The 19,026-nt window shown below is 40.6% G+C and overlaps 1 long non-coding RNA gene across 1 annotated transcript; it reads right to left on the minus strand.

The window, feature by feature from the left end:
• Positions 1-237: 237 nt before the first annotated feature.
• On the minus strand, positions 238-17,110 carry LOC131825792 (uncharacterized). Its single transcript, XR_009351311.1, has 3 exons — positions 16,963-17,110; positions 1,300-1,413; positions 238-449 (listed from the first exon to the last, which is right to left on the minus strand). It is a non-coding gene; the product is annotated as an uncharacterized LOC131825792 (long non-coding RNA).
• Positions 17,111-19,026: the final 1,916 nt, after the last annotated feature.

Consider the following 19,026-nt stretch of genomic DNA (forward strand, 5'->3'; position numbering starts at 1 on the left):
CAGCTGGTATTGACAGAAGGAATCATGCCTATTTTCTCTTTACTAGAATTTCAAGGCTCCCACTACAGTGTAACTGTTTTAGACAAAGAAACCAGTCCATTCACTTAATGTTACACACACACACACACACACACACAACACACACACACACACATTTAATGTTTAAAACGAACAAACAAAACCAATCACATCTGGATACGAACATTTTTTCACGTTCTTGTAATTTGCAGATCCAGGTCCAAATGTATGTGACAAGCTTTATTACTATAGTAAGAGAGGCGCTGTATTATTCTAAACAGAGGGTGTTAGGTAACTTACCCTCTTTATCATGGACAGAAAAGAGCCCGTGGACCAAGGAAGAGCATCCAGATGACATCTCACAACTACTTTGGTACCTGTGGTCACGTCTTCACCAGACACCTTGGGTAAATTTGGCCTATGCTAGGAAACTAGAGATAGGAAATACATGGTCAGTGAGCATTGGGATTTCTGCACCAATGACTTGACTCTTACATGACAAGTTGTATGCCCGAAATACTTCCTTTAAGTGCCCTTGGCTAGACTTCCCACTCAGCTCTTTTAGGGTATGAAACCCACTCCCCTCTTTAGCAAACTCCTTACTAGGCAGATCCATCTCCACCTTCTTCTTCTTCTTTTTTTTTTAAGGATTTTATTTATTTGACAGACAGAGATCACAATTAGGCAGAGAGGCAGGCAGAGAGAGGAAGGGAAGCAGGCTCCCTGCTGAGCAGAGATTGTAGCTAATGAGACTAGAATTTCTGTTAGTGGGATCTCCAGAAAGAAGAGAGTAGTACAACCACTGTGGCAGAAATGGATCAGGCATGGTACCTGCTTCTTCAGTTTGAACTTTTTACTTAGACACTGACATTCATGTACCTAACTGGCAGAGCACAGGTCACAGCCCTTTATCCTAGCTAGAAGAGAGGTTGACAACATCTGTGTCTGGCCTTGAGAAGGGACAGATTTCTAAGCTGGGAAATTAGGAAGCATAAGCAGGACATTCAAAACTTCTAGGCAGACAAACAGAATACCAAATGGCAAAGAAACATTGAAAACCCCTTCCTCTGTGCTAGAACAAAAGTATAACTTCCATAAAAGACACACATGGCCTTCCATAAAAATTGAAACAAACTTGGAAGAGGTAACATGTATCATGTTTCCCGGTGGATTACTGCTGCACTGAATCAGTTAATGAAAATAAAGTGTATAGCTTTCCTTAGCAATCTTTTTACTTAATATGTTAGAATCTGCTTACAGCTATTGACAGGTTTTACTTACCGCAATTCCATTTAATCTGAGATGTACTCTGAGGACATGATTTCTTGTTTCTGAGAATAGAGATGGTGAGCTAATGAAGCACCTTTTGATACAACAGGTATATCCACTGTGACACTGGAATAAAGAAAAACATATATTTGGATAATATATTTTTTATCAGAGATTAGTAAATAAAATATTTAAAATGAAACTGATTTTCTTTCCTGTAACTAATGTCTCTCAGTGTAGCATCTTCTAATAAAATTCTCCACTTAAGGGTGAAGTTTCAAAATATTTTCATGCTCTATTCTTTATAGTATTTGATCTTCCCTATATTGACTCTGCATTTAAATTTCATTTAAATTATATGTATAGATTGCTTTTTTGGTATTGAGTCAAGTATATACACCTTTTGGTAATAAGATTGTTTTTACTTCTGTTCCAACTTACTTTTTAAAAGATTTTATTTATTTATCTGACAGAGAGATCACAAGCAGGCAGAAAGGCAGGCAGAGAGAGAGGGGGAAGCAGGCTCCCTGCTGAGCAGAGATCCTGATGGGGGGGCTCCATCCCAGGACCCTAGGATCATGACCTGAGCCAAAGGCAGAGGCTTTAACCCACTGAGCCACCTAGGTGCCCCTGTTCCAACTTATGTTCAGGTTTTTAGCTCATCTTTTCAAGTAGGCCACACTAGCTGCCAGAGTCCCACAGGTCTGGCTTTCTCCCAGGTTTTCCAGTATTCCAGACATGGGGAAAGTTATTCAGCCCAAGCAAAGCACATGGCCCAGTTAAGCATTCCTATTGCTGGTCAGTGAGAGAGGTTCTAGGTGCTGATGAGGTAACATCTTCACCAGACACCTTGGGTAAATTTGGCCTATGCTAGGAAACTAGAGATAGGAAATACATGGTCAGTGAGCATTGGGATTTCTGCACCAATGACTTGACTCTTACATGACAAGTTGTATGCCCGAAATACTTCCTTTAAGTGCCCTTGGCTAGACTTCCCACTCAGCTCTTTTAGGGTATGAAACCCACTCCCCTCTTTAGCAAACTCCTTACTAGGCAGATCCATCTCCACCTTCTTCTTCTTCTTTTTTTTTAAGGATTTTATTTATTTGACAGACAGAGATCACAATTAGGCAGAGAGGCAGGCAGAGAGAGGAAGGGAAGCAGGCTCCCTGCTGAGCAGAGATCCCAATTCGGGGCTCGATCCCAGCACCCTGGGATCTTGACCTGAGCGGAAGGCAGAGGCTTTAACCCACTGAGCCACCCAGGCGCCCCCATTTCCACCTTCTTTTGCAGAGAGGGGTTGGGTATTCTAATTTTATCTGGGTACCTGACTGCCCCCTGGAGACTACATTTCCCATCCTTCTTTGCAGTGAGATGTGGCCATGTGACTAAATGTGGGCCCATGGAATGAGAACAAAATTATATCATCAACGTCCTCTTCTAAATAAAGATAAACTCTTTTTCTCTGACTTTCTCACTTACCACTTCCTAGGGGTGTGGTCATGAACCAGGTTTGACTGTGAAGACAACAGCAGCACACGCAAAAAGTTATAGAACAGCCTTATCAGCATGGAAAACTCAACCCTGTGCAGCTCTGTGAGAAAGACTAATTTTGTAATTTTGATCTCCACTGTATTTTGGGATCTCACAGCAGCTTAAGTTGCAGTCTTAAGTAATATATGTGGTGTGGCTCCAAGGATCCTAGGGTATCCTTCATCTAACTTCCCTTCTGAAACCTCCCAACTACGATTTGATTCCATCTCAGCTATAAGGTGATTCTCCTTCCCACTTTTTCCTCCCGCAGTCTCTTCCTTCCTCTCATGTTCTTAGTCCCCAGTGACTTTACCATGTTCTTTATATCATCTCCCCAAATCCTGGTCACACATTCTTTCTGTTTATCTCTCGGACTCTTTCTCTCCACCCCAATCTACCAAATTAACCTTTTTACAGCCAACTAAATTCACCAGTAACTCCAAAATTATTTTCCATTTATTTGAGGGCAAGGAGCACTCAATCTTCAAATCATCCGAGAAATTATGGGGAAATATTTGTGGTTATTCTTTTAGTATCAAAGAAAGGAAAATGCCAAGCAGGAATTTCCATATTCAATTTATAATCCAGTAGTTTTCCAACATCTCTAAGTTCTTCTGGATATATAATTTTGAGGGAATATTTTATTCATGTAAAGTATACATATATTTATATAAAACACAGTAACATACCTCTTTTACCATCTACCAAACAAATACCTTTTCTTCCTCAAAACACCTTTTTTTTCACAGCATATTAGCTAGGTGTAATAAAATCTAAAATATTGGGACAGAAAAGCATTTAATGGAGCATTTGTTTTATTTTCTTTGTTTCCAGGTGAGGGATCTGAGAACCAGATTAGTTGGGCAACTTACTCAAAGTGATTAAGGTTAGCAAGTAGTGGGCTGGAACTGTACCCTGCAACCTGATTTTGATAAATATACCTTCTACTCCCCCACTTGTTTGTTGTTCTTGAAAGGTAAGCTTGTAACTGACTTTTAGTATAAAAAGAATGGTGTTATAATAACAACTGACCCTTTTCAGGATTTTAAATAGCCAGTAAATAAATTAACAGGGTTGGAAGTTTCCAATTTAAAATCACTGAGTCATTCAGTACTCTGGATCTTTCTAATTTCTCTTTAAAACTGTACTCTTGTTGCGGTGCGTGGGTGGCTCAGTCATTTCAGCATCCAACTCTTGGTTTCAGCTCAGGTCATGATCTCAGGGTCCTGGGCTCAAGCCCCACATCAGGCTCTGTGCTCCGTGAGAAGTCTATTGGAGATTCTCTCTCTCTCCCTCTCCCTCTGCTCCTGCCTCTCCCCACTTGCTCTCTCTCTGTAAAATAAATAAATGAAATCTTTAAAAAAATGAAAACAGGGATGCCTGGGTGGCTCAGTCAGTTAAGCGGCTGCCTATGGCCCAAGTTATAATCCCAGAGTCCTGGGACCGAGTCACATCGGGCTCCTTGCTCGGCGGGGAACTTGCTTCTCCTTCTGCCTCTGCCTGCCACTCTGCCTGCCTGTGCGCTCTCTCTCTCTCTGACAAATAAACAAAATCTTAAAAAAAAAAAAAAAAGAAAGAAAACCTGTACTCTTGTTGACACAAACACAACTCTAATTCACAAAGTTCATTTTAATTAATGTGATTCACAAAATTCAGTCTAACTTTTTTCTCCTTTGGTCTTTTCTGTCAGCAGAATACTATTTGTGGGAAAGCTTTTTTATTTTATTTTATTTTTTTTTAAAGAGGAGGAAAGGGGGTCAGGAGGAGAGGGGCTGAGGGAAAGGGAGAGAAAGAATCTTAAGCAGTCTCCACACCCAAGCACAGAGCCCCACACCGACCTCCATCTCACAACCCTGAGATCATGACCTGAGCAGAAATCAGGAGTCTGGCACTTAACCGACTGAGCCACTCAGGCATCCCAGCTTGCTTTTCCTTTATCTAAACTACCCATTGAATGCTTCTCAGCCTTGTCACTTTCATTTTCTATAAGAAAATTGAGGGGGTGAAGAAGAGAGAGAGAGAAGGAGGGACAGACGTACAGGAGGGGAGGGAAGGAAGGAAGAAAGAAAAAAAAATTGAGTACAGTTTCCTTTAATCTCCTTTTAAGAAACCTGTCAATAGTAACCGTCCTATAGGCATAGTAACCATCCTATGGGCCACGTGCTTGTGGCTGTTTTTTGTTTTACAGTTCAAGACTAGTGGTTGATTGCTTGCATATTCAATGCGCTGACTTCTGCTTTCAGAGCGCTGTTATCTCTAATAACCAGCCCTGGGAAGCGGCTCATTTGCCTTTCCACTGCATAGTCTCAGCAACAGCAAATATCATTTTGCCGATTTGTCCCTTTCTTTCCATTTCCTCTTCCTTTTATTTTCCCAAGCAATTAATTTTACAGTACCCATGAGCCTCTCCAAATGCCTCGAGTGTCATGACGTTCCCTAATGGTAATTTGAGGGACCCGTAGATCTCCTTTGCGTAGATGTCTCTGAGTTGACATCCTTCTACTTCCACAGGTGGTATTTGATGCTCTTCCTTGTGGCATTTCCCTCTTCTTTTCCTGGCGACAACTCCAAAACCCTGAAAGCATTGTTTGTGTCCATCTTTCATTTATGTTATCTTACCGAGGAAGATGTAAAGGACATACATGAGTAGATAATCTATAGAAACAGTGCCCCAAATTCCAACGCTTGATTTCAATTTTCAAATTGAAGAATTAAATTAATAAGTAATGTAGTTAAATCTTTAAGTAAATGAAATTACTAATTTTATTTATTGAATTGTTGATTTGCTCATTTAAATAAATGAATAAATAAGTAAATCATAGATTAAATAAAGGACTTAAAATGCTTAACATAGTTAAGATCTTCTAGACTGCTCCCTAAATCTCATCACTTATACTCCTTCCCAGAGGCAACCTTTATCAAGGGGTCATTTAAAATTATTCCATTCCAGTTTCTGTATTTTTCAAACATAAATGCATTTTTATAAACTATATGTATTATACTGGTACAAATAGGTTTCCACTTACACAAATAGTAGCATGGGGTAACTATAATCTTGCAATGTGCTGTTTTCCAATCATCATTATGTTTTTAAGATCTATGATTTAAGATGTTAACAGTTGCATGTATCATTCTATTGTGTGATTATACTCATACTTTGTTTTGTCATTTCCCTATTGATATAACATCCATGCTGTTTCTAATTTTTACTGTTACCTCATATGCTGTATGCTGTAGTGAACACACACTTGAGTATGTCTCTTTATGAACATATGATTCTCTGGCATATATGTAAAATGAATAAATCAAAGGATATGTGGATTTCAGTTTTTTAAGATACCGCCAGAGCACCTGGGTGATTCAGTGGGTTAAGCCTCTGCCTTTGGCTCAGGTCATGATCTCAGGGCCCTGGGATCAAGCCCCACATCGGGCTCTCTGCTCAGCAGGGAACATGCTTCCCCCCCTCTCTCTGCCTGCCTCTCTGCCTACTTGTGATCTTTCTCTCTCTCTCTGTCAAATAAATAAATAAAATCTTAAAAAAAAAATAAGATACCGCCAAATGTCTTTCAAAATAGTTTATATCAATTTTAACTTTTTTTTTCTTGCTCTTTCTCAATTAACATATAATGTATTATTTGTTTCCGGGGTACAGGTCTGTGATTCACCAGTCACAATTCACGGCACTCACCATAGCACATCCCCTCCCCAGTGTCCATCACGCAGCCGCCCCATCCCTCCCACCTCCCTCTCCTCCAGCAACCCTCGGTTTGTTTCCTGAGATTAAGATTATGGTTATCTTATGGTTTGTCTCCCTCTTTGGTTTCATCTTGTTTCATTTTTCCCTTCCTTGCCCTATGATCCTCTGTCTTGTCTCTCAAATTCTTCCTATCAGTGAGATCATATGATAATTATCTTTCTCTGATTAACGTATTTCACTTAACGTAATGGCCTCTAGTTCCATCCACGTCATTGCAAATGGCAAGATTTAGGTTTTTTGATGGCTGCATAATATTCCATTATATATATATATATATATATATATATATATATCACATCTTCTTTATCAATTCATCTGTTGATGGATATCAAGGCTCTTTATATAGTTTGGCTATTGTGGACTTGGCTGCTGTAAACATTGGGGTGCATGTGCCCCTTCAGATCACTCCATTTGTATCATTAGGTTAAATACCCAGTAGTGCGATTTCTGGGTCATAGGGTAGCTCTATTTTCAACTTTTTGAGGAACCTCCATACTGTTTTCCAAACTGGCTGTACCAACTTGCATTTCCACCAGCAGTGTAGGAGGGTTCCCCTTTCTTTGCATCCTCACCAACACCTGTCATTTCCTGACTTACTAATTTTAGCCGTTCTGACTGGTGTGAGGTGGTAGCTCACTGTGGTTTTGATTTGTATTTGCCGAGTGATGTTAAGTGCTTTTTCATGTGTCTCTGGGCCATTTGGATGTCTTCTTTGCAGAAATGTCTGTTATATCTTCTGCCCATTTCTTGATTGGATGATTTGTTCTTTGGTATCAATTTTAACTCTTACGAGTACTCTGAGAATATCCAATTCTCAACATCCTTCCCAATATAGAATGTTAGATAGACTTTCAGAAATGATGTCTCAATGCTATAATTTTAATTTGCTTTATCCTTATTATTTCTTATTAGGAAAAGAAAGCATTTCCTGTCACTTGATATATTGTGAATAAGGTAGCATTCTGCTTTATTTTAGTGTGTCAAATAACTTGCTTTATTCTTGCCTTAATGAAGCACTCTCTACCTTATTTAGCCTTTTGGGGGGGGCATTAACCAGTACTGTTTTATTCCAAGTGACAGAAATCCAACCTAAGATGGCTGAGGCAGGAGAGGGGATTTGTTGTCTCTTGTAACTGGAAAGAAGAGAGGTGGATGTTGTTCTGGACAGAGCCACTGCTTGGGGCTCAGATGATGTCACTAATCTATCTCCACCTTGGAGCTGTTTTTCTTTGTGTTGGCTTCACTCTGAAGTGTTCTTTTCCCATGAAATACCAGAGATGGGCCTCAGCAGCCCCAGACGCACAGCCTCTCAACCTAACACCACAGCGGGGAGAGAGAGAGAGAGCACACTTTTACCCAGTTATTCCAGCAGAAGTCCCCTTATTTAGGATTGTCTCCCTTAGTTAGCCTTCTTAAGAACTATCCATTCTTGGGACGCCTGGGTGGCTCAGTTGGTTAAGCAGCTGCCTTCGGCTCAGGTCATGATCCCGGTGTCCTGGGATCGAGTCCCGCATCGGGCTCGGCTCCTTGCTTGGCGGGGAGCCTGCTTCTCCCTCTGCCTCTGCCTGCCATTCTGTCTGCCTGTGCTCGCTCTCTCCCCCTCTCTCTCTGAGATAAATAAATAAAATCTTTAAAAAAAAAAAAAAAAAAAAAAAAACTATCCATTCTTGGGGCACCTGTGTGACTCAGTGGGTTAAGCCTCTGCCTTTGGCTCAGATTGTGATCCCAGAGTCCTGGGATTAAGCCCCGCATTGGGCTTTCTGCTCAGCAGGGAGCCTGCTTCCCTTCCTCTCTCTCTGCCTGCCTCTCTACCTACTTGTGATCTCTGTCTGTCCAATAAATAAATAAAATCTTTTAAATTAAAAAAAAAGAACTATCCATTCTCAATTTTAATTATATCCAGATTATATTATATAATGATTGTCTGTTTTTTCCGAACTCTACTTCTTGAGCTATTTTAGAGGTTACAAAATAAAACAACTAAACGATCCTCCAGGATTCCTGGCTTTTAATTCTAAGGCAGCTTGGTCTTATTTTCTCTCTTGGGATGAGTGAAAGCTTAGATCTTATAACATCTGGCTGTGTCTCGACTTTCCTGAGTCTCCAGCAAAGTTCTCCATACCTTTCAGGAGTCTCAGTGGCTCTTCTAAATAGCAAGGGTGTTTTTCTCCATCTGTAGCAGTGATTTACAATGTTCCCCCTCCCTCCCCCATCCCCAGTAGCTGAAGCCTGATCCTCCATGGACCATCTCCCTCTCACAAAGTGGAGATCAGAAGCAAGATTTTCCATTGGTTTATTTCCTCCTGAAAGCCATTCAAGAGAAGCAGAGGAAGCCAGTCATTATTAGTTCAATGGCTGGTTCAGATTAACACAAGGCACTAAGATGTTGTCAGCAGGTTCTAATGATCAGCATAAATTATTATTTTTGCTTTTATTTTTTGCCATAGAATTTATTAATCCTAAACAATCTGATTGTCTTCTTCTCTTTGTCTGTCTTTTAAAAAATGCAGTGCTCAGGGTGCCTGGATGCTCATGCGGTTAAGCATCTGCCTTCAGCCCAGGTCATGATCCCGGGGTCATGGAGCCCCACGGCAATCTTCCTGCTCAGTGGGGAGCCTGCTTCTCTCCCTCTGCCACCCCCTCTGTTTGTGCTCTCTTCTTCTCTCTGTCTGTCAAACAAATAAATAAAATCTTTTAAAGAAATACAGTCCTCCATAAATGCAAACCAAATTTTAGAAGCTGTTCTAAACACTAGGGACCATCCAAATGTTTGTCCCTAAAGCACTCCTGTTTACAAAATGTATTGCGAGCTAATCTATCAACGTGTAGGTGATTTTAACTCTTAAAACCTACGCTGAGAATTCAGTAACAAAGATCTTTCTCAAAAGCGCTGTTCTGGGGCACTGGGTGGCTTAATCGGGTAAGCATCTGCCTTCGGCTCAGGTCATGATCTCAGGGTCCTGGGATCAAGCCCCGCATCGGCTCTCTGCTCAGCGGGGAGCCTGCTTCCTCCTCTCTCTCTCTTTCGGCCTACCTCTCTGCCTACTTGTAATCTCTATCTGTCAAATAAATAAATAAAATCTTTAAAAAAAAAAAAAAGCGCTGTTCTGTGAATTCAGAAAATAGACAAAATGTGGGAGAAAACAAAATTAGAGTGCAACAGTAAAGGATCTGGGACACCACTTAGAAGAATGGTGCTTTATAATACATTTATCTATGCTTTTCCTAGTGTGTTTCTTCTTTAATGAGACATTGTGGTAACCAGGGTCCCAAGTCTAGCAAAGGTTAAACTGTTTATCTTCATTATCACAAGTCCTGGAGAACTTAATAAGCCTCAAGGCACATGCTGAATGGTTTCTGTCGTATATAATTGAGTGTGCTATACTTCCAACCAAGATAAAAACCTCAGGATCTATTTTTAAGATATTCCTATGAATGCTTACTATATTCTCAGAGGGTTGACGAACTTCAGTACTATTTTCTGAAAATGTAACATAATTTCTGATAAGCTCTCAGTTTGTCCAGACCAAAAAGGAAGAATTCATTTTATTTTAAATTGAGCATTGGATTATGCCATCATGTTTTACAAGCTGAAAACAATTTCATTGCTTTTATCTTACTAATAATCATGAGCTGTCTCCTTTGAATAGTGAAAATGCTGAGACCATGGTATGATCAGTTACCAGTACAATTTGAAGGTGTTTTCCCCTTAATGATGGTGATTCTTGGAAATCCACTCCTCAGTATATGCCAGTTTCATTCTGGGTACAGTTCTACATGTGTCAATTTGCTGATTTTTATGAAGTTATAATCTGAAACCCAGACCGAAGTTAAATGAGTTTCAGCCTGGAACCCTTTCATAGGAGATATCAGAGACATGTGTTTGCCACATGTTAAAACTCAGCTAGGAATTATTCCTAAACATTTTTCTCAGCTGGGCAAAGCGCCTAGGTGGACTGATACTATAAGTGAGTATTTAGATTTTGAGATGATGGTTGTGGCTGAGTATCCCAGGCTTGATAAAATTAATCCAAGTTGTTGCTGATAAATGCTGTATCAAAAACCCACAGCTCAGCGGGAAGCCTGCTTCCTCTCCTCTCTCTGCCTGCCTCTCTGACCACTTGTAATCTCTGTCAAATGAATAAATAAAATCTTTAGAAAAAAATAATTATATATTTAGTGAATCTTTATTGTGGTGGCGACCATACGTCAGGCACTCATATAAGTACTCAGGCTTTCATGGTACATAAACGTAGTGCTCTTGCCTTCCTGGAACTTACTGATTTGGGGGGATGGAGGGATAGATCAGCGTATAGAAATAAGCAGTTATAATAAATTTTTATATGCAGAGAGATGAAAGCAAGCAAAGTATGCTATGAGAGCCTCTGGAGAGGTGCTAAACTCAAATGGAAGAGGGAGATCAGGCAACATCCTGGAGAAGGCAGCATCAGAGCTGAGAACTGAAGGGAGGGGGAGGTTACAAGAGTACCAGGGGAAAAGCACATAGGAAGGTTAGGACAGTGATACATTTTAAGGACCTGAAAGAAGTTTGGAAACATGAGCTGTGTTGTGCAAACTAGGGAATCACAAGAGGGAGGGCACAATAAAGCTGTCTGGGAGTGACATCATCTCCCAGGTGCCTTGGGCTGTGGTCGGCTGCAAGTACTGATCAGAGAGTCCAGGTGGTTCAAACTGGCTCTGAGTTAGTTTCTGTGGTTACATTATTTTCAAGTCATTGTAAAAATGTATCCTTTCCCTATTTATCAATGTATTTAATTTATGTTTTTTTTTTTTTTTGCAAAAATGGTTGAAAGTTGTTTCCAAGGTTACATAAAATATAACACAACTGCATGGATTTAATGTAGAGGGCAAGGAGACAGACAAAAGAAAACCACAACTGGGATACAATGAATACTCCTATGAAGGTGTGTTATACTGATCTGTAAGCTCCATCTCAGTAACATGAACAGTTGGAGTCAGGGCTTTTCGGATTCTTATGATGTGGTGGGCAGTGTTTTCAATGCTTTGCTCCTGTTCTCTCATTCTGTCCTTTCAGCCATTGCTGCTTAAAGTGTGGTCCATAGACCAGCTGCCTCAGGATCACCTCATCCCAGATCAGCTGAATCAGAATGTACACATTACCAAGGCTCCAGGTGATGCCTGAGCACAGGAAATATTGCCAAGAACTGGACTAAGAGACATTTAATGTTACTACATTTTCACATGAAGATCAGAGAACAGAGTTCTGAGAGAAAAAGTAATTGGCCCAACACCAAACACTTAGCGAATGCAAGTGAGGATTTTGAATTTTTATCTTTCCGACTCTTGGACAGTTTGTGATCTCCAAGTGGCGTAGCCTCTCCACACATTTGTTCCTAAATTTACATTGACCAGGCAAATAGGAAATATGGGCTTTTATACAAAATACATTGTCACAAGGTTGATATCAGACCAGTTGCTCAGAAGAACAGCTAGGCAGCTGTCATTGACATTATCAGAAAAGTATGTCTCCCAGAAATGTACATAGACAAGACTTTGCCTGATGTGATGAATGATAACCCAAACAAAATTCTCCCATAGATACTATCTGATCAACCAAAATGATGTGCTTCAATGGAAAACAAATAGTAGCAAGTAATTAGCATAGTTAGTTATCTCACAAGGCAAAGACAAAGTTGATCAGACAGGGACAGTAACCTCAGATCAAAGTCAGTTAGGAAGTCAAGCTAATGATATCAAAGGCCCCTTCTACTTCTATTATTTTGATTTCTGCTGGGCCATTCATTCCATGATTAAAAATGAAAATACTTTATGAATGTTCACAAACCCAAATGCTTACACAAGTGTTATGGGCTGATTTGTATCCCCCAAAATTCATAGACTGATGCCTTAACCCCCAATATGACTGTATTTGGAGATAAGGTCTTTAAAGAGATCACTTAGATTAAATAAAATTATAAGTATGAAGCCCTAAACCAATAGAACTGGTTCTTTAAAAGAGAGATGACACCAAGGGGGCATGCACACACAAGAAAGGCCATATGAGGAGATGACCAGAAGGCATCCATCTGCAAACCAAGGACAGAGGCCTCAGGAGGAACCAAACTGGTCAACAGTTTAATCTTGGACTTCTTGCCTCCATCACTATGACAGTGAATCTTTGCTGTTTAAGTCCCCCAGTCTGTGGTATTTTGTTATGTCAGCCCTTGATGACTAATGCAAGGAGTTAGGCAAGTAATTTTTTTTTTAAGATTTTATTTATTTATTTGACAGAGAGAGTGATCACAAGTAGGCAGAGAGAGAGGAAGGGAAGCAGGCTCCCTGCCTAGCAAAGAGCCCGATGTGGGGCTCGATCCCAGGACCCTGGGACCATGACCTGAGCCAAAGGCAGAGGCTTTAACCCACTGAGCCACCCAGGTGCCCCTAGGCAAGTAATTTAAGGAAGGGAGGCAGCAAGGACTAAATGGAATTCATGCATATGGGGAACAGTGGAGAGTTCTGGGGCCATGGTTGATAGAACTGTAGAATTGGTGTTGTCCAACTTCCTAATCTTTAAAGAAGAAAAAAGAGCATTCATGTAAAATCTATTTAAGAAGAATATTTTTATTTATTTAAAAAGTCATAGGAGCAGCTGGGTGGCTCAGTTGGTTAAGTATCTTCCTTTGGCTTAGGGCATGATCTCAGGGTCCTGGGATGGAGTCTCACATCAGGCTCTCTGCTCAGCAGGGAGTCTGCTTCTCCCTCACCTTCTGCCTCTCCTCCCAACTCATGCTTTCTCTCTCTCTCAAGTAAATAAATGAAATATTTTCTTTAAGAGTCATAAAATGTTTTTTTTTAAGTCATAAAATACTGCATGGTCTGTGCAAAACACATCAGGGGTTTACAACCTCTTTACCCAGACTGTTAACAATACTGTATAGTAGACACAGTGAAAGTCTATGTGGCCTTACAGTCCTCTTGCTTTTTATCATAATCATCCAAATGACACAGTTATAAGTATTTTCACCCAAACTCTGTAGATGCTATAAGAGAAAGGCTGCTCTAAAATATGCAAGATAGAACTGTCAGACCTTGACACTACATGTATATTGCAGGAGGCCAGAATAGCTATTGCTAAAAATGCATTTCATTGACTATTCCATCTGCAAATGTTGTGCCATGATGACAATCAATCAGGATAAATCACACAGCTACTCAACTAATTCATCCATAAAGAAAACTGGTAATTAGAATATTGAAGTCAGCAAGGCTGAAATCACATGCCTGTAACATCTGCATTTGTGGGAGATGAGGCCTTAATGGTAGTCCGTCAGAAATTTTAAGAACAGTCATATCAGTATTATCCGAAACTGTACTTGAGATAGCATCTGCCATGATTTTCAAGGTCACATGGGTGGTTAAGATGCAATTCTTGTTCATTTACAAACTGTAGGAGCTTTCTGGAAGAAGTTCTGAATAATTTCCCTGTTGCTAATTGCAGTTCTGAAAACTCTAAATTTGAAATGCCAGCTTCTTTTTGGAAAATAGTTTCATATTGGTGCTGGTCAGTAAGATTTCCCAACTTTGAATCAATCCCTTGATCACATTTTATTCACTGAGCATTGTTACTGCATTTGCTGTTTGATTGCAGGACTCGCTCCGTGTTTCTGCAGCGGTAAAATTCTTTACCTTTCGCCACAGAAACTGTTCTCATTCTCTCTTTCCTGGATTTTCGCCGTAACTATTAATGATCCTAAGGTTTCCCAGCCTTGCCTGACTCTGCAGCGTGTCATTAGTATTTCTTTTTTAGGTAAAATTTTATCACAGATTTTGGATTAAGGTCCAAAAAATATAGTGTAGTATTCATGGTCCTACAAGCTCTTACCCCAATCTGCCACTCTATATTGCCTCTTCTTAGGTTCCTTTTCCATTTCATCTGCCACAACTGAAAAGAACTTACTGCTCACAGAAACACAGGTCCACCAGTGCAAATGCCCATACTGTCACCTGTTAATTTGGGAAAAAATCTTTATAGATGCTTTGTTTGGTGGTGTATGTAGAATTATAAATTTTGTCTAAGGTTTTCTTTTTCCTCTTGCTTCAGATATTTCTACTGCTATATTCTCTTTCCTTGTGGCATTTAGATATTGTGTATTTTAAACCTTTTTTTTTTTCCTTTTAAAGTAAGCTCTACTCCCAGCAAGGGGCTCAAACTCAACTGAAACTCAAGAGTCTCATGCTCTACCCACCGAGCCAGCCAGGCACCCTGTGTATGTGACACCTTCTGAAATGGCCCCACAGCTCATGGATGTTCTGGGGATTTTTATTCTTTTCTTTTACTTTTCATTTTATTTTGGGACATTTACGCTGATCTATCATTAAGATCTGTGGTTCTTTCCTTGACTGTGTTCAATCTAGTAAGGAGTCAGTCAAAGGCATTCTTCATTTCTTTTACAGTGTTTTTGATTTCTAGCCTTTTGTTTCTTAGAGTTTGTTTCTTATAGTTCCCATCACTCTGCTTATGTTACCCATCTGTTCTCATGTGTTGTCTACTTGTTCCAGTACAGCCTTTAACTGAAATCACAGTTATTTTAAATTCCTTATTTGGTAATACCAACATTTGAGACATATCTCAGTTTTTGTTCTGATGATTGTTCTGTCTCTTTATGTTGTGTTTTTGTTGTTTTTTTTTATTCTCTTTTATCATGCCTTGTAATAATTTGTAGAAAGCTAAATTTGTAATACTTTGTAGAAAGTCAGACATGTGGTATCGGGTAGTAGGAATTGAGGTCAGTAGTCCTGTGATGTGAGAATTTCTAGGAATCTCCCTAAGAGTAAGACTCTACTTAACGTTTACTATAGCTTCAAAGTAAAAAGCCTGGGATACCGAGGCTTCAAATTCAGCTGATGACCTTGGTTTGGTCTCCCCCTTGGACCTGGGACTTCCCTAAGTACTTGTTTTCAAAGAAAGGCTTAGTTTTGCAGCTCTTTTAGCTATAGTCTGCTGTCATGAGATTGGGAAATTCTTGGTGTGATGTAAAGGTGTAGGAGAAAGGGGGCATGATATAGTCCTCCAATTAAATCTTTGTTTGGGCACCTGGGTGTCTCAGTCAGTTAAGCATCTGCTTTTTGGCTTAGGTCATGATCCTGGGGTCCTGGGATGGACCCCCGCATCAGGCTCCCTGCTCTGAGGGAGTCTGCTTCTCCTCTCCCTCTGCCTGCCACTCCCCCTGCTTGTGCACTCACTCTCTCTCTGTCAAGTAAATAAATAAAATCGTATTAATCAGTCAATCAATCTCAGTGTTTGAATGGGCCAATATCCTGGAACCATGACCTTTTTGGTATAGCTTTTTCCCTACTTCCCCATATCCCCCTTCCTGGCTGCAGCTTTCACTATCTATTCCATTGATCCCTCTTGACTATGTTTTCCTTCCTTAGGTGAGACAAGAAGACTAAAGGGAGCTTGAGTGGGAGGAATGCCCTGCCCACTTACTGAAATAAACTTTTAGCAAACTCTTTTTCTCTGAAGAGTCAGCCTCTCTTATGGATAAAGCTCCGGTCTCTTTACAGATTACTCTTCCCTTCCTCCTGCCTGAGCCATCAGGAGGTCTTTCCAGATCTTCACAGTGAGAAACAGATGGAGTTTCTAAATATAAAGCCCACTAAAGTGTGAGGGTCCCCAGTACAGCAAACCGCACCCCCACCCCCATCTAGTATTTTGTCAGAATTACCATCTAAGTGTTCCTACCAGTATAGAGCTCCAGCAGCTTCTGCTCAAAGTAAGTAGATCTCAGGTGTTCCTGTCTGGGTGCCCCCAGATAGTTCCAGAAAAGTTACTGATGTTCCATTTGTTCAGTGTTTCCTTGTTGTAAACCAAATGTGATGTCTAAGCTTTCTACATTTCAGCTACAAAGGAGCTGAGACCAGAAGCCTACGCTTTCTTAAAAGTCAGGTTTTTTGTTTTTCTTTTTAATGTTTAGAAGCTCTAAGACAAAAAAATTAAAATGCATGCCAAGAGTGCCTTGGGTAGGATGAAGCCTTGAGTAGGATGAATGAAGTCTTTTCAATTCAACTGAGGGCCCAAAGGATAAAATGACTTCCTCAAGCAATCACAGCCTTACATAAAATTTCTGCTCCGCTGGTGCTTGCTGAAGCTAATGGGGACAGAGTTGAGACTTGAACCTGAAGTCTGCAGTGCTGCTTCTGTTAACACAATGTAGTCCATGTGTGTTCTCCTTTGAGCTGTTATGGTAAGTCTTGACCGTTCCCTCCTCTCTTATCCATTCTTAAGAACAGCAGGCTCCCTGGGGTACAAAATGGGTATTTGGATAAGGAGAAAGAAATTTTACTAACTGCCACACAGAAAGCTTAGCACTTAAAACTGTGTATTGAATATCCAGACAAACCTGTGAAGATGAAATCTTGTAATTCCTCCTTCTTCTTCTTGTGATGAGAGAGGTGAGTCTCAGACTGGCTGAGCAACAGTCAGGAGATGAGTAAGCAGCAGAGTCAGCGGAGGCCCCGGCCGTCTGGTTGCAGAGATCATAGCAGCAGCAGCTCTTGCAAGACAGTGACTCTCACTGTTTTGTCTTGTCTTTTCTCTATATTTCCTTCTGCTACTCCCACTCCCACCCCCTCCAGAGCCTGTGTAGAGCTGTAGATAGATAATCGGTTTCCTGTTACTGCTCTAACGATGAAGTACATACTTTGAGTGGGTTTAACAATACAGATGTTTTATCTGGCACCTCTGGAGGTCAGAGTCTGAAGTGGCTCTCACTGAGTGAAAATCGTATGTATAAAGTTGTGTGCCTTCTGGAGGCTCCAAGAAAGAATCTTTTTTCTTTCTTTCTCTCTTTCTTTCTTTCCTTTCCTCCCTCCCTCTCTCCCTATTTCTTCCTTCCTTCCTTCCTCTTTCTTTCTTTCTCTCTCTTCCTCTCTCTCTCTTTCTTTACATTTTCCAGTTTCTAAAACCTACCCACAGTCCCCATCTCATGGTTCCCTTCCTGCATCTTCAAAGTCAGTGAAGCTGGACTGAATACTTCCCACACTGCCATTCTTTGACCCTCCGTATTCTGCCTCCCTTTCTACTTTTAAAGACCCCAGCTAGGGGCGCCTGGGTGGCTCAGTGGGTTAAGCCTCTGCCTTCAGCTCAGGTCATGATCCCAGGGTCCTGGGATGGAGCCCCACATAGGGCTCTCTGCTCAGCAGGGAGCCTGCTTCCTCCTCTCTCTCTGCCTGCCTCTCTGCTTACTTGTGATCTCTGTCTGTCCAATAAATAAATAAAATCTTTAAAAAAAAATAAAAATTAAAGACCCTAGCTGATTGACACCTTCAATTCTATTTTGCCCTATAACCTAACATACTCATTTTCAACAATTAGGCCATGGACATCTTTGGATGTCCATTGTTCTGCCTACTATAGGTAGATAGATAGATAGAGAGATATTCCTCCTTTAGCACATAGTTTGGTGGTTAGATGTATAAGTTGGAAAATGGAAACAATGTTATTAGAGATAAAGATAATATAGAGCAATTAATTTATTAGGTTCAAGTTGTGGCCTTTGAAATAAAAAGAAGTCACTGATGCAAAGAAACCGGAAACATCCAAGAAATTTACGTACAGTTGCGTATTAAATAACTGATTAGGTACTGGATGAAGCCAGAAATGATGTTCATGAAAAAAAGAAAACAGTTGGGAAAGAAGAAGTTATGTGCACAGAACAGCAATGGAACTTACTTCAATAGACCGAACCTCATGTTGGTAAATAGTGAGGAAAAGTGGCTAGGAGGAGTGCAGTACAATTTGGGTAATTCTAACTAATTAGTCAGGGAAGTTTAATGGAATGATTATTTAAAACAAGTCCAAGTACATGGTGTATACATTATCTTTGGGTTCAGAAAACATGTGGGCAATCAGGAAGGGATTCGTCATGCTATATCATCTGACATTACCATGTCTGTAATGTTACATTGTTGAAGAAACAGGGACCTGGAGTGGGAGCTGAGGGGAAGAAGATAACGGTGTAGCCCTGGCTGCTATTCTATTTCATACATTCTCATATATTTATCTTGTGAAATAGACTGTGATATTATTGTTGCGTAATGAATTAAAACGTCAGGACTTTAAAAACTGTTAATGGGGCACCTGGGTGGCTCAGTGGATTAAACCTCTGCCTTTGACTCAGGTCATGATCCCAGAGTCCTGGGATCGAGCCCTGCATCAGGCTCTCTGCTCAGCGGAGAGTCTGCTTCCCCCCACTCCCTCTGTCTGCCTGCCTGCCTACTTGTGATCTCTCTCTGTGTCAAATAAATAAAAAAAGTCTTTTAAAAAGAACTGTTGGGCGCCTGGGTGGCTCAGTGGGTTAAGCCGCTGCCTTCGGCTCAGGTCATGATCTCAGGGTCCTGGGATCGAGTCCCGCATCAAGTCCCTTGGCAGGGAGCCTGCTTTCCTCTTTCTCTCTCTCTGCCTA

This window comes from Mustela lutreola, chromosome 2, assembly GCF_030435805.1.
Source record: "Mustela lutreola isolate mMusLut2 chromosome 2, mMusLut2.pri, whole genome shotgun sequence".
Classification (NCBI taxonomy): domain Eukaryota; kingdom Metazoa; phylum Chordata; class Mammalia; order Carnivora; family Mustelidae; genus Mustela; species Mustela lutreola.